At 50.3% G+C, this 14,472-nt stretch overlaps 1 pseudogene; it reads left to right on the top strand.

Moving 5' to 3' along the window:
* LOC135503923 (probable glutamate receptor) overlaps nt 1-13,250 on the top strand; it is a 29,933-nt pseudogene extending 16,683 nt beyond the window's left edge.
* The last annotated feature ends 1,222 nt before the right edge of the window (nt 13,251-14,472 follow it).

Here is a 14,472-nt window from a genome sequence, read left to right as displayed (position 1 = left end):
TAGAAGAGTCTAGAACACCATAGAATCTGCATTAGTGTTGGTCCACTAAATATGGCCGCCAGTCTACCCAGTCTGGACAGGGGTTTATGTTCCTGCTATGAAGACAAGGATTGTCTCAACCAGGATTTTGGTTCCTTTTCTTCTTTATTGTCCCTGAAAGTAACATAGAACCTAAAAGATAAACAATAAGGAAAAAAGTGTAATAATTGAGCTTCTAACCAACACAGCAGGTGTTATTACACTTACATGCGAGAGAAATCTATGTAATCTAAGTTATTTAAAAAACATTTTCTACATATAATTAAATGAAACATAATATAATGTATGTTTGTGTTTTGCATTCTCAGGTGCTGGCCCACACCCTAAAGGCCTGTCTGGTCGCGTTATCAGCGCCGTCTGGTGGGTGTTCGCGGTGGTGCTCCTGGCCTGCTACTTCTGCAACTTTAACGCCATGCTACGCTCGGATTCCAAACATGTCTCAGTGAATAACTTCGAGGAGTTGGCCAAACAGGACGTCATCGACTACGGAACAGTCGAAGGGGGATCCACGTTCAACTTCTTCAAAGTATGTGTTGCTTTAAAAATAATAAGAACCCACACACATTTATTCCTTAGTAAACGTCAAGGTAGTATAGAGCCAGATACCTGCCAAAAGGGTTGAACATGCGTATCGTTAAGATCATAAGAAAATCCATACGTAAAGTGTTAGGATCATAAGAAAATCCATACGTAAAGAGTTAAGATCATAAGAAAAGCCATGCGTAAAGTGTTAGGATTGTAAGAAAAGATCATAAGACCATGTAAAGTGTTAAGATCATAAGAAAAGCCATCCATAAAGTGTTAAGATCATAAGAAAAGCCATACGTAAAGTGTTAAGATCATAAGAAAAGCCATGCGTAAAGTGTTAGGATTGTAAGAAAAGCCATGCGTGAAACGTAAACATGAAATTTCATCTGTGAACATACAAACACCATGTTGTGATTATGGACCCAACTTATAGGCTTGAACAAATCTTTTGTAGCAATTCTGACGTACAATAATACCTTTCAGAGTTTTGGCAGTGTCATCCCACCAACAAAAAGAAGGTACACCAAACGGCCTGAGGAGTGCTACCCGAACAAGAATAACACGGTATTAAAACGCAGGGAAACCGGAAAGAGGTATCCTGCACATTTTCAAGATAAAAGCCTCTTTTCTTTAATACTCCTCAGTTGAGTTTTCTTCACATTTAGGAAGCTAATGTAATAGATTTATTTGCCCGAGTAGGTCTAGATAGCACTAGCTGTATTATGCCTACAACAGTGACGTTTCAGTCTGCTGGCTGGGTCTCTACAGCATGGGTATGTCTCTGGGTGACGGGGACATCCCCACGCATGCACCTTATCAACATATGACTAATTTCAATATTGCATAACCAGTAGTATCTACCAGGAATAATGAATCATAACCAGTATTATCTACCAGGAATAATGAATCATAACCACTAGTATCTACCAGGAATAATGAATCATAACCAGTATTATCTACCAGGAATAATGAATCATAACCAGTATTATCTACCAGGAATAATGAATCATAACCAGTATTATCTACCAGGAATAATGAATCATAACCAGTATTATCTACCAGGAATAATGAATCATAACCAGTATTATCTACCAGGAATAATGAATCATAACCAGTATTATCTACCAGGAATAATGAATCATAACCACTAGTATCTACCAGGAATAATGAATCATAACCACTAGTATCTACCAGGAATAATGAATCATAACCAGTATTATCTACCAGGAATAATGAATCATAAACAGTATTATCTACCAGGAATAATGAATCATAACCACTAGTATCTACCAGGAATAATGAATCATAACCAGTATTATCTACCAGGAATAATGAATCATAACCAGTATTATCTACCAGGAATAATGAATCATAACCACTAGTATCTTCCAGGAATAATGAATCATAACCAGTATTATCTTCCAGGAATAATTAGAATAATGAATCATACTATTATCTACCAGGAATAATGAATCATAACCAGTATTATCTACCAGGAATAATGAATCATAACCACTAGTATCTACCAGGAATAATGAATCATAACCACTAGTATCTACCAGGAATAATAGCTGTCTGGTGAATCTATGAATTATGTGTGACCACGTGAGTTTTGACACTCAACATATTTTCTTATAGAATATTTTGATATTTTTGTCATCAGTCTAAATCTTGCCAAAGCATATTCTGTAGGAGGGGTTAATATGAATTTAAAATAATGTGACATGATTTATATGAATTGGGTCATGAACATATGGACTTTGAAATGAACAAGGGAGAGGTTAAACGTAGGCCGAGTCTGGCATAAGCTTATTCCCACACTTTACAAAAACTGTTGCAGTGGTTTTAGGTAGTCTCCGTGTAGGCTCTTCCTCCATCACGACACTGCTGCCCAGTTGAAGAGCTTGTGTTCTCCATGCAGCACCACAGCACCATGCATCTTTGTAAAAGCACCCCTCAGCTTCAGAAGATCCCCTTCTGGAGGCATTCAGCCATAGTCATTTTCACACAAGTAATTTGCTGAAGGCCCAAGCCTATACTACATCATCTACTAGTATAACATCGTTATTGCATGCAGTTCTAAAATAAGATCTAGGCTTTTGTTTTGGAAATGAAACTGTAGGCTGCAAAGCAACTCTAACATCTGGGCTAGAGTTGATTGATGGACTAGCTAACTTCGACTGGCTACATTCAGTTCATGTCCTTTAGCTAGTCAATCAACCAACTAAAGGACATGAACTGAACATAGCCAGTCGAAGTTAGCTAGTCAATCAACCAACTAACTTCGACTGGCTACGTTCAGTTCATGTCCTTTAGTTAGTTGATTGACTAGCTAACTACGACTGGCTACGTTCAGTTCATGTCCATTAGTTGGTTGATGGACTGAACTTTGAGGCTACATTCAGTTCATGTCCTTTAGTTGGTTGATTGACTAGCTAACTTTGACTGGCTACGTTCAGTTCATGTCCATTAGTTGGTTGATTGACTAGAAGAGGGAACTACATTCAGTTAGTCACCCTGCTATGTCCTTTAGTTGGACTGATTGACTAATGACAACAGGCAGAATGTGGCTACGTTTACAGTTCATGTCCATTAATTGGTTGATTGACTAGCTACATTCAGTTCTCATGTCCTTTAGTTGGTTGATTTACTGCTAACTACCTACCTAATTTAGCTACCTGGTGCCCTAACAAAATCATGTCCTTTAGTTGTTGATTGACTGGACTAGCATTCAGTTCATGTCTCTTTAGTTGGTTGATTGACCCTAGCTAAATGAAACAGTTCAATTTCCTTAAAACTAATGGACATGGCAATAACTCTATCTGAACTAGCATACATTCAGTCTCTGCATGTCCTCCCAGCAAATCTTGAATGACCTCCCAGCAAATCTCTCCCTCCTGCTAACACTGGCATTTCATGTCCTTTAGAATTGGTTGATTGACTGGCTACATTCAGTTCATGTCCTTTAGTTGGTTGATTTCCTGACTGGCTACATTCAGTTCATGTCATGTCTTTAGTTGGTTGATTGACTTTGACTAGCTACATTCAGTTCATATCCTTTAGTTGGTTGATGGACTAGCTAACTTTGACTAGCTACATTCAGTTCATGTCCTTTAGTTGGTTGATGGATGTTACGCACGCACCTTTATGAAGAGGGAACGCAACACCCTGCTACAACTAAACTGTCCGTGAAGTGAAAAAGGTATGGACTGTAGGTGCAAGAAAGAATGACAACACATTCAGAATGTCCTTTAGTTAGTTTATTGACTTTATTCCTTCACACGGTAATATGGGGAAATTGACTGGACGGAACCAAAGCAAAGAAAGTTCATCTCAATGCCCCCTTGACTCCTATCTTACCTGCCTACATTCAGTTCATGTCCTAATTTAGCACCACCTGGTGCCCTAACCAAAATACAAGGGGTGGTCCGTTCATGTCTTACCTAGTGTGCCTAGACAGCTAATTCAGTTCATGTCCTTTAGTGGTTGATGCCCGCAGGCCTCTTGCCTAAGCACTCCCTAGTTGGTGATTCCCTTACCCCCCTGGAAACAAATGAAACAGAATATTAAACAATTTCACAAACAAACTAAGAAACAAAGAACATCAAATAAGCTTTATCTGAGCAACAAACTCACAAAACATACCAACTCTAGTTGGTTGATTGCCTAGCAAAATCTCTGCAATGACCTCCCAGTTCAAATCCTCCCTCCTGAACAGAACACTGGCATTTATATAACTTCAGAATGAATGGGATTGAATTTGACAGCTACATTCAGTTCATGTCCTTTAGTTGGTTGATTGACAGCTAACTCCAATTAGCCATGGAGTCGACCAATCAGTTGCATTGAGGGATTTCAGTTCATGTCCATTTTGGTTGAAATAAACACATGCAAATACACAAACTACAACACATAAACTTTAGTTGTAACAATGGACTAGCTAACTTTGACTAGCTACATTCAGTTCATGTCCTTTAGTTGGTTGATTGACTAGCTAACTTTGACTAGCTACATTCAGTTCATGTCCTTTAGTTGGTTGATTGACTAGCTACGTTCGGTTCATGTCCTTTAGTTGGTTGATTGACTAGCTAACTTTGACTAGCTACATTCAGTTCATGTCCTTTAGTTGGTTAATTGACTAGCTAACTTTGACTAGCTACATTCAGTTCATGTCCTTTAGTTGTTGATTGACTAGCTAACATGTCCTTTAGTTCATGTCCTGTTGGTTGATTGACTAGCTAACTTCGACTGGCTACATTCAGTTCATGTCCTTTAGTTGGTTGATTGACTAGCTAACTTCGACTAGCTACATTCAGTTCATGTCCTTTAGTTTGTTGATTGACTGGCTACATTCAGTTCATGTCCTTTAGTTGGTTGATGGACTGGCTAACTTCGACTGGCTACATTCAGTTCATGTCCTTTAGTTGGTTGATTGACTAGCTAACTTCTACTAGCTACGTTCGGTTCATGTCCTTTGCAGATGCCACAAATGTTTGACGCATAAAAGATTTGTAACCAAGTTGGTTGATTGACTGGAGACATTCATAGTCATAACATAGGGTATGTACCTTTAGATCTATTTGAACGTTTAAGTTTCATGTTTACTTTTCATGTTTATGTTTCATGTTTACGTTTCATGTTTAAAGCTTTGGATTTTCTTTTGATCCTAATGATACCTGTCCAAAAGGTTGACAGTTCATGTCCATTATGCATCTGGCTCCATAATGGAAGTCAATAAATGTATTTTCTTATCGGTACCTGTTCGTATTTCTGTACATTCCCTTCCATGGTGGGTTTCCGGATGAAAGAGTAGAACTGGAACCGCTTCATGTCTCAACAACACCAGCCAAAATCAATTGTATCAATTTTGCATTTCTACGGTTCTCATTTCAGTTCATGTCATTTCCAGAACTCCAACAACCCCACCTACCGACGATCTACCAGCATATGGAGAGGAAGAATTCAGTTCATGTCCTTTAGTTGGTTGATTGACTGGCACCCAGGAATTCAGTTCATGTCCTTTAGTTGGTTGATTGACTGGCTAACTTTGATCTCTGGTTCTGGCTTTAGTTGGTTCGCTTGACTGCAATCTGATACGACATTCAACTCATCGTCCATTAGAGGATACAGCATTGCAGCACCCTTTAGGTGAGCGACTAGCAGCCGAGTCCACGGTCCTTTAGTTGAGCCCCTAGCAGCCGAGTCCACGGTACCCCTAGGTGAGCCCAGTTCATGTCTAGCAGCCGAGTCCACCGTAACCCTAGGTGAGCCCCTAGCAGCTGAGTCCTCGGTGCCCCTAGCAGCTGAGTCCATGTCCTTTAGGTTGAGCCCCTAGCAGCTGAGTCCACGGTACCCCTAGGTGAGCCCCTAGCAGCTGAGTCCACGGTCCTTTAGGGTGAGCCCCTAGCAGCATTCAGTTCATGTCCTTTAGGGTGAGCCTAGCAGCTGAGTCCACGGTCCCCCTAGGTGAGCCCTTCTAGCAGCTGAGTCCACGGTTCATGTCCTTTGTGAGCCCCAAAGCTGAGTCCACGGTAACCAAGTAGGTGAGCCCCATAGCAGCTGAGTCCACGGTACCCAGATCTAGGTGAGCCCCATGCAGCTGAGTCCACGGTACCCCTAGGTGAGCCCCTAGCAGCTGAGTCCACGGTACCCCAAGGTGAGCCCCTAGCAGCTGAGTCCACGGTACCACTAGGTGAGCCCCTAGCAGCTGAGTCCACGGTACCCCTAGGTGAGCCCCTAGCAGCTGAGTCCACGGTACCCCTAGGTGAGCCCCTAGCAGCTGAGTCCACGGCATTTCTAGGTGAGCCCCTTTCAGCTGAGTCCACGGTACCCCCTAGGTGAGCCCCTAGCAGCTGAGTCCACGGTACCCCTAGGTGAGCCCCTAGCAGCTGAGTCCACCCAGGAAGGCAACTATGCCTTTAGGGAGAGCCCCTAGCAGCTGAGTCCACGGACCCCTAGGTGAGCCCCTAGCAGCTGAGTCCACGGTACTCATCGCCATAGGTGAGCCCCTAGCAGCTGAGTCCACGGTACCCTTAGGTGAGCCCCTAGCAGCTGAGTCCACGGTACCCCTAGGTGAGCCCCTAGCAGCTGAGTCCACGGTACCCCTAGGTGAGCCCTAGCAGCTGAGTCCACGGTACCCCTAGGTGAGCCCCTAGCAGCTGAGTCCACGGTCCCCTAGGTGAGCCCCTAGCAGCTGAGTCCACGGTACCCCTAGGTGAGCCCCTAGCAGCTGAGTCCACGGTACCCCTAGGTGAGCCCCTAGCAGCTGAGTCCACGGTACCCCTAGGTGAGCCCCTAGCAGCTGAGTCCACGGTACCCCTAGGTGAGCCCCTAGCAGCTGAGTCCACGGTACCCCTAGGTGAGCCCCTAGCAGCTGAGTCCACGGTACCCCTAGGTGAGCCCCTAGCAGCTGAGTCCACGGTACCCCTAGGTGAGCCCCTAGCAGCTGGGTCCACGGTACCCCTAGGTGAGGCCCTAGCAGCTGGGTCCACGGTACCCCTAGGTGAGCCCCTAGCAGCTGGGTCCACGGTACCCCTAGGAGAGGCCCTAGCAGCTGGGTCCACGGTAACCCTAGGTGAGGCCCTAGCAGCTGAGTCCACGGTACCCCTAGGTGAGCCCCTAGCAGCTGGGTCCACGGTACCCCTAGGTGAGCCCCTAGCAGCTGGGTCCACGGTACCCCTAGGTGAGCCCCTAGCAGCTGGGTCCACGGTACCCCTAGGTGAGGCCCTAGCAGCTGGGTCCACGGTAACCCTAGGAGAGGCCCTAGCAGCTGGGTCCACGGTAACCCTAGGTGAGCCCCTAGCAGCTGAGTCCACGGTACCCCTAGGTGAGCCCCTAGCAGCTGGGTCCACGGTACCCCTAGGTGAGCCCCTAGCAGCCGAGTCCACGGTACCCCTAGGTGAGCCCCTAGCAGCTGAGTCCTCGGTGCCCTAGGTGAGCTGAGTCCACGGTACCCATAGGTGAGCCCCTAGCAGCTGAGTCCACGGTACCCCTAGGTGAGCCCCTAGCAGCTGAGTCCACGGTACCCTAGGTGAGCCCCTAGCAGCTGAGTCCACGGTACCCCTAGGTGAGCCCCTAGCAGCTGAGTCCACGGTACCCCTAGGTGAGCCCCTAGCAGCTGAGTCCACGGTACCCCTAGGTGAGCCCCTAGCAGCTGAGTCCACGGTACCCCTAGGTGAGCCCCTAGCAGCTGAGTCCACGGTACCCCTAGGTGAGCCCCTAGCAGCTGAGTCCACGGTACCCCTAGGTGAGCCCCTAGCAGCTGGGTCCACGGTACCCCTAGGTGAGCCCCTAGCAGCTGAATGTCCACGGAATTCACCCCTAGGTGAGCCAAAAAGCTGAGTCCACGGCAAATTAGGTGAGCCCCTAGCAGCTGAGTCCACGGTATTGGTCAATACCACCCAGCAGCTGAGTCCATGCAAAGGTACCCCATATGGTGAGCCAGTTGTAGCAGCTGAGTCCACGGTGGCGTAGGTGAGCCCACCTAGCAGCTGGGTCCACGGTACCCCAAGGTGAGGCCCAAAAGCTGGGTCCACGGATTTTTTGTCAAAGGTGAGCCCCTTTAAAAAAGTGGGTCCACGGACCCTAGGAAATTCTTTCGCTGGGTCAATTACACATGGTGAAGAACTGTAGCTGAGTCCAATTTTATTATCATTATTTTGAGCCCCATTATAGCAGCTGGGTCCATCTGCAATATGATTTCATAGGCCCTAGCAAAAGTCAATAATGGGTCCAAAAAAAACTTACCCCTAAAAAGTGCTTTCTGGCCCCTTTTTTTTTTAGCTGGGTCCACGGTACTGTATCAAGATACTTTAGTATCATATTTTATTATGTTTTTTTTATTTTTTACATTATTGCATTTTTCATATTTTTGCATTATCTGGGTCCACGGTAACCATATGGTGAGGCCAAATGTCATAAGTCCACATGCTCAAAAATCCTTCAGAAATGCAAAATTCCACTTGCCTGATGAACTCGGATGGCCGAGCAGCTGATTGTTGTCCACAATCACCCGTAGTGTTGATTTCATCATGTCCATTTGTTTATGTTTTCCACTTTTGCAAAGTCACTGGCATTTGCAATATGGTTAACTGGGTCCACGGTCACCAATTTGTCATGCCCTATAAAAATCTGGGTCCACAGTATCCCCCCGATGATGGGATGGCTAAATGGATTCTGTGCTGTCAATAAAGGAACATTGGGAATGATTTCAGAATGTTTTTTTGGGATGGCCTCACTGTTGAAACATATTTGAAATGTTGTCTCACTTTTGCAAAGTCACTGTGCATTTGCACATATGGTTAACTGGGCACACCATCACCAATTTGTCATGCATAAAAATACATGCAGGAATGCCACTAACCGATGACCTTGGCTGGGCTCCCACCCTCCTCCCTGTATCGCTCTCCCACCCTCTCTCCCACCCTCCGCCCTGTATCACTCTCCCACCCTCTCTCCCACCCTCCTCCCTGTATCGCTCTCCCACCCTCCTCCCCGTATCGCTCTCCCACCCTCCTCCCCATATCGCTCTCCCACCCTCCTCCCCGTATCTCTCCCCACCCTCCTCCCCGTATCGCTCTCCCACCCTCCTCCCCGTATCTCTCTCCCACCCTCCTCCCGTATCTCTCTCCCACCCTCCTCCCCGTATCTCTCTCCCACCCTCCTCCCCGTATCTCTCTCCCACCCTCCTCCCCGTCTCTCTCTCTCCCACACTCCTCCCCGTCTCTCTCTCTCCCACACTCCTCCCCGTCTCTCTCTCTCCCACACTCCTCCCCGTCTCTCTCTCCCCACACTCCTCCCCGTCTCTCTCTCTCCCACCTCCTCCCCGTATCTCTCTCCCACCCTCCTCCCCGTCCCCGTATCTCTCCCTCCCACCCTCCTCCCCGTCCATATCTCTCCCACCCTGCTCCCCCTCCCCTATCTATCTCTCTCCCACCCTCCTACCCGTATCTCTCCCCCACCCCCCCTCCTCCCATATCTCTCCCTCCCTCACACCTCCCCCGTATCTCTCCCTCCCTCCCACCCTCCCTCCCCGTATCTCTCTCCCACCCTCCTCCCCGTATCTCTCCCTCCCACCCTTCTCCCCCGTATCTCTCTCCCACCCTCCTCCCCGTATCTCTCTCCCACCCTCCTACCCGTATCCACCCTCCTCCCCGTCCCTCACACCCTCCTCCCCGTATCTCTCCCTCCCTCACACCCTCCCACCCTCCTCCCCCGTATCTCTCCCTCCTCCCCACCCCCTCCCCCGTATCTCTCCCTCCCTCACACCCTCCTCCCCCCTCCTATCTCTCTCTCTCCCACACCCTGCTACCCCCCGTATCTCTCTCTCTCCCACACCCTCCTACCCATATCTCTCCTCCCCCATCACACCCTCCTCCCCGTATCTCTCCCTCCCTCACACCCCCCTACCCGTATCTCTCCCTCCCCTCCCCCTCCTACACCCCTCCCTACCTCCCCGTATCTCTCCCTCCCTCACACCCTCCTACCCGTATCTCTCCCTCCCTCACACCCTCCTACCCGTATCTCTCACACCCTCACACCCTCCTACCCGCATCTCTCACACCCTCCTACCCATATCTCTTACACCCTCCTACCCGTATCTCTCCCTCCCTCACACCCTCCTACCCGTATCTCTCCCTCCCTCACACCCTCCTACCCGTATCTCTCCCTCCCTCACACCCTCCTCCCCTTCCGTATCTCTCCCTCCCTCACACCCTCCTCCCCTTCCGTATCTCTCCTGTCAGGCTTTCCAATGATGAAGAACATAACAGTGGCCATTCTACAACTGAGTGAATCTGGGGAGTTGGCCTTCCTGCAGAGTAAGTGGTGGGCCAGCAGCTGCTTGCCAGAGGGGGGCCAAGCCCCACATGCCCTCCAGCCCCACCTCCTGAGGGGTCTCTTCCTTCTCCTGGCCCTGGGGTTGGGCTTGGGACTCCTCATGGCCATCCTGGAGCTTGCCTCCAAGACCCGCAGTCAAGCCAAGGACCAGAAGGTAAAAGGGGACATGAGGAGCGGATAAAGAATGGACCTTTAAAAAATCTGTTCTGTTTATTGCGATTTTCAAATCTACGCATGCATATTGAAAGCCTATACAATAATTTTCCTCCAACAATTCCTCTTACTCCTCACACCTTTTTCCTCTCCTCTCCTATCCTCCTCTCTCCCCTCTCTTTACTCTCCCCTCCCATCTCTCCCCTCCCATCTCTCCCCTCCCATCTCTCCCCTCTCTTTACTCTCCCCTCTTTACTCTCTCCCCTCTCCATCTCTCCCCTCCCATCTCTCCCCTCCCATCTCTCCCCTCCCATCTCTCCCCTCCCATCTCTCCCCTCCAATCTCTCCCCTCCAATCTCTCCCCTCCCATCTCTCCCCTCCCATCTCTCCCCCCCTCCCATCTCTCCCTCCCATCTCTCCCCTTCCCATCCCCTCGCTTTCTCTCCCTCCCATCTCTCCCCTCCCATCTCTCCCCTCCCATCTCTCCCCTCCCTCTCCCCTCTTTTTCCTCTCCCCTCTTTTTCCTCTCCCCTTTCTTTCCTCTCCCCTTTCTTTCCTCTCCCCTGCCATCTCTCCCCTCCCATCTCTCCCCTCCCATCTCTCCTCTTTCCTCTCCCCTCTCTTTCCTCTCCCCTCCCATCTCTCCCCCTCCATCCTCTCCCCTCTTTCCTCTCCCCTCTTTCCTCTCCCCTCTTTCCTCTCCCCTCTTTCCTCTTCCCTCCCATCTCTCCCCTCCCATCTCTACCCTCCCTTTCCTCTCCCCTCTCTTTCCTCTCCCCTCACATCTCTCCCCTCTCTTTCCTCTACCCTCCCATCTCTCCCCTCCCATCTCTCCCCTCCCATCTCTCCCCTCCCATCTCTCCCCTCCCATCTCTCCCCTCCCATCTCTCCCGTCTCTTTCCTCTCCCCTCTCTTTCCTCTCCCCTGCCATCTCTCCCCTGCCATCTCTCCCCTGCCATCTCTCCCCTGCCATCTCTCCCCTGCCATCTCTTTCTTTCCTCTCCCCTCTCTTTACTCTCCCCTCTCTTTACTCTCCCCTCTCTTTACTCTCCCATCTCTCCCCTCCCATCTCTCCTCTCCCCTCCCATCTGTTTCCTCCCATCTCTCCCTTCCCATCTCTCCCCTCTTTCCTCTCCCCTCTCTTTCCTCTCCCCTCCCATCTCTCCCCTCCCCTCCCATCTCTCCCCCCTTTCTTTCCTCTCCCCTCCCATCTCTCCCCTCCCATCTCTCCCCTCCCATCTCTCCCCTCTCTTTCCTCTCCCCTCTCTTTCCTCTCCCCTCCCCTCTTCTCCCCACAGAAATCCTGCTGCTCAGTGTTGTTGGCAGAACTGAGTCAGCGCTTCGGATCGCGTGGGGCAAACGCAGGCACAGAGACGTCAGAGAAGAGCAAAGCGTAAAGGATACGTTTCACTGGCTGGTTCCTAACAACACCATAGAGTTGGATATGCAAATAAGACTGTGTAAATCCGTTCCTGTCCTTGAGAGCAGCAGTATCTTCCTTATCATAGTGTATCTACAGCAATATGTTATGTTTCAGAACGTACCACACAGCTACCTGTAACGGCGTTCTTCGTTTGTCGAAAGAGAGTCGGACCTAAATACGGTTCCCAATCAGAGACAACGAGAATCACCTGACTCTGATTGAGAACCGCCTCAGGCATCCAAACCTATGCAACACACACCCCTAATCAGCCACAATCCCAATAACTAAAAAACCCCACTAAGAATTACAAGAAACAATAAACCCATGTCACACCCTGGCCTGAACCGGTAATTAACTAAAACACAAAATACTAAGACCAAGGCGTGACAGAACCCCCTCCCCTAAGGTGCGGACTCCCGAACGCACCTCAAAACCATAGGGAGGGTCCGGGTGGGCGTCTGTCCATGGTGGCGGTTCTGGTTCGGGACGTGGACCCCACTCCATAAATGTCATAGTTCCTCCCCTTCGCGTCCTGGGATGATCCACCCTCGCCGCCGACCATGGCCGAATAGTCCTCACCCAGAACCCCACTGAACTGAGGAGCAGCTCGTGACTGAGGGGCAGCTCGTGACTGAGGGGCAGCTCGGGACTGAGGGGCAGCTCGGGACTGAGGGGCAGCTCGGGACTGAGGGGAAGCCCAGCACTGAGAGGAAGCCCAGCACTGAGAGGAAGCCCAGCACTGAGAGGAAGCCCAGCACTGAGAGGAAGCCCAGCACTGAGAGGAAGCCCAGTACTGAGAAGAAGCCCAGCCAGGCAGTTGAATCCGGCAGATCCTGGTTGACTGGCGGATCCTGGCTGACTGGTGGATCCTGGCTGACTGGCGGATCCTGGCTGACTGGCGGATCCTGGCTGACTGGCAGATCCTGGCCGACTGGCGGATCCTGGCTGACTATCAGATCTGGAAGATCCTGGCTGACTGGCGGATCCTGGCTGACTGGTGGATCCTGGCTGACTGGCGGATCCTGGCTGACTGGCGGATTCTGGCTGACTGGCGGATCCTGGCTGACTGGCAGATCCTGGCCGACTGGCGGATCCTGGCTGACTAGCAGATCTGGCAGATCCTGGCTGACTGGCGGATCCTGGATGACTGGCGGATCTGGAAGAATCTGGCTGACTGGCAGATCTGGAAGAGTCTGGCTGACTGGCAGATCTGGAAGAGTCTGGCTGACTGGCAGATCTGGAAGAGTCTGGCTGACTGGCAGATCTGGAAGAGTCTGGCTGACTGGCAGATCTGGAAGAGTCTGGCTGACTGGCAGATCTGGAAGAGTCTGGCTGACTGGCAGATCTGGAAGAGTCTGGCTGACTGGCAGATCTGGAAGAGTCTGGCTGACTGGCAGATCTGGAAGAGTCTGGCTGACTGGCAGATCTGGAAGATCTGACTGAAGATGCTGGCTGGCGGCTCTGGCTGGCAGATTGACTCTGGAGACTGACAGCTCTGGCTGACTGGCAGCTCCTTGCAGACTGGAAGACTGCCAACTCCATCAGACTGGCAACTACATGCAGACTGGCAGATGCTCCAAGCAGAAGCTCTAGTGCTCCATGGCTGAACTCTGGCAGATCTGCTGAATGCAGACTCTCTGGCTGATGCTGACAGCGGCAGACTCTGGCTGCTCCATGCAGACTGGCAGCTCTGGCTGCTCCATGCTGACTGGCGGCTCTGGCTGCTCCATGCAGATTGACAGCTCTAGCTGCTCCATACAGGCAAGAGGCTCCGGCAGCGCTGTAGAGGAGGAAGGCTCTAGAAACGCTGAACAGGCGGGAGACTCCGACAGCGCAGGAGAGGGAGAAAGCGCTGGCTGCACTGAACAGGCGAGGCGCACTGAAGGCCTGATGCATGGTGCTGGCACTGGTGGTATTGGGCCGAGGACACGCACAGGAAGCCTAGTGCGGGGAGCTGCTACCGGAGGGCTGGGGTGTGGAGGTGGTACTGGATAGAGGACACGCACAGGAAGCCTGGTGCGGGGAGCTACCATCGGAGGACTGGTGTGTGAAGGTGGCACAGGATGGACTGGACCGTGAAGGTGTACTGGAGAGCCTGAGAGCAGGACTGGCACAGGATGTGCAAGGCTAGGTAGGTACACAGGAGGCCTAGTGCGTGAGGCTGGTACGTTTTTCACCAGTCGACTAACACGCACCTCAGGACTAGTATGGAGCGCTGACCCAGGTGCCATTAAATCCCCGACACGCTCCGTCGGACGAATCTTATACCTAAAGCACCAAACTAGCAACTCCCTCATTACTCTCTCCTCCAATTTCCCCATTAACTCCTTCACAGTCTCTGCTTCGCTCACCTCCAACACCGGTTCTGGTCTCCTCCTTGGCTCTTCACGATAAACAGGGAGAGTTGGCTCAGGTCTGTCTCCTGACTCAGCCACTCCCCCTCTGAGCCCCCCCCCCCCAAGAAATTTTTGGGGCTTCGCTCTGCGCCGCCG

This window comes from Oncorhynchus masou, chromosome 18, assembly GCF_036934945.1.
Source record: "Oncorhynchus masou masou isolate Uvic2021 chromosome 18, UVic_Omas_1.1, whole genome shotgun sequence".
Taxonomy (NCBI): Eukaryota; Metazoa; Chordata; class Actinopteri; order Salmoniformes; family Salmonidae; genus Oncorhynchus; species Oncorhynchus masou.
Note: the sequence above shows the minus strand (reverse complement) of the source record. Positions and strands in the feature narration are given on the sequence as shown.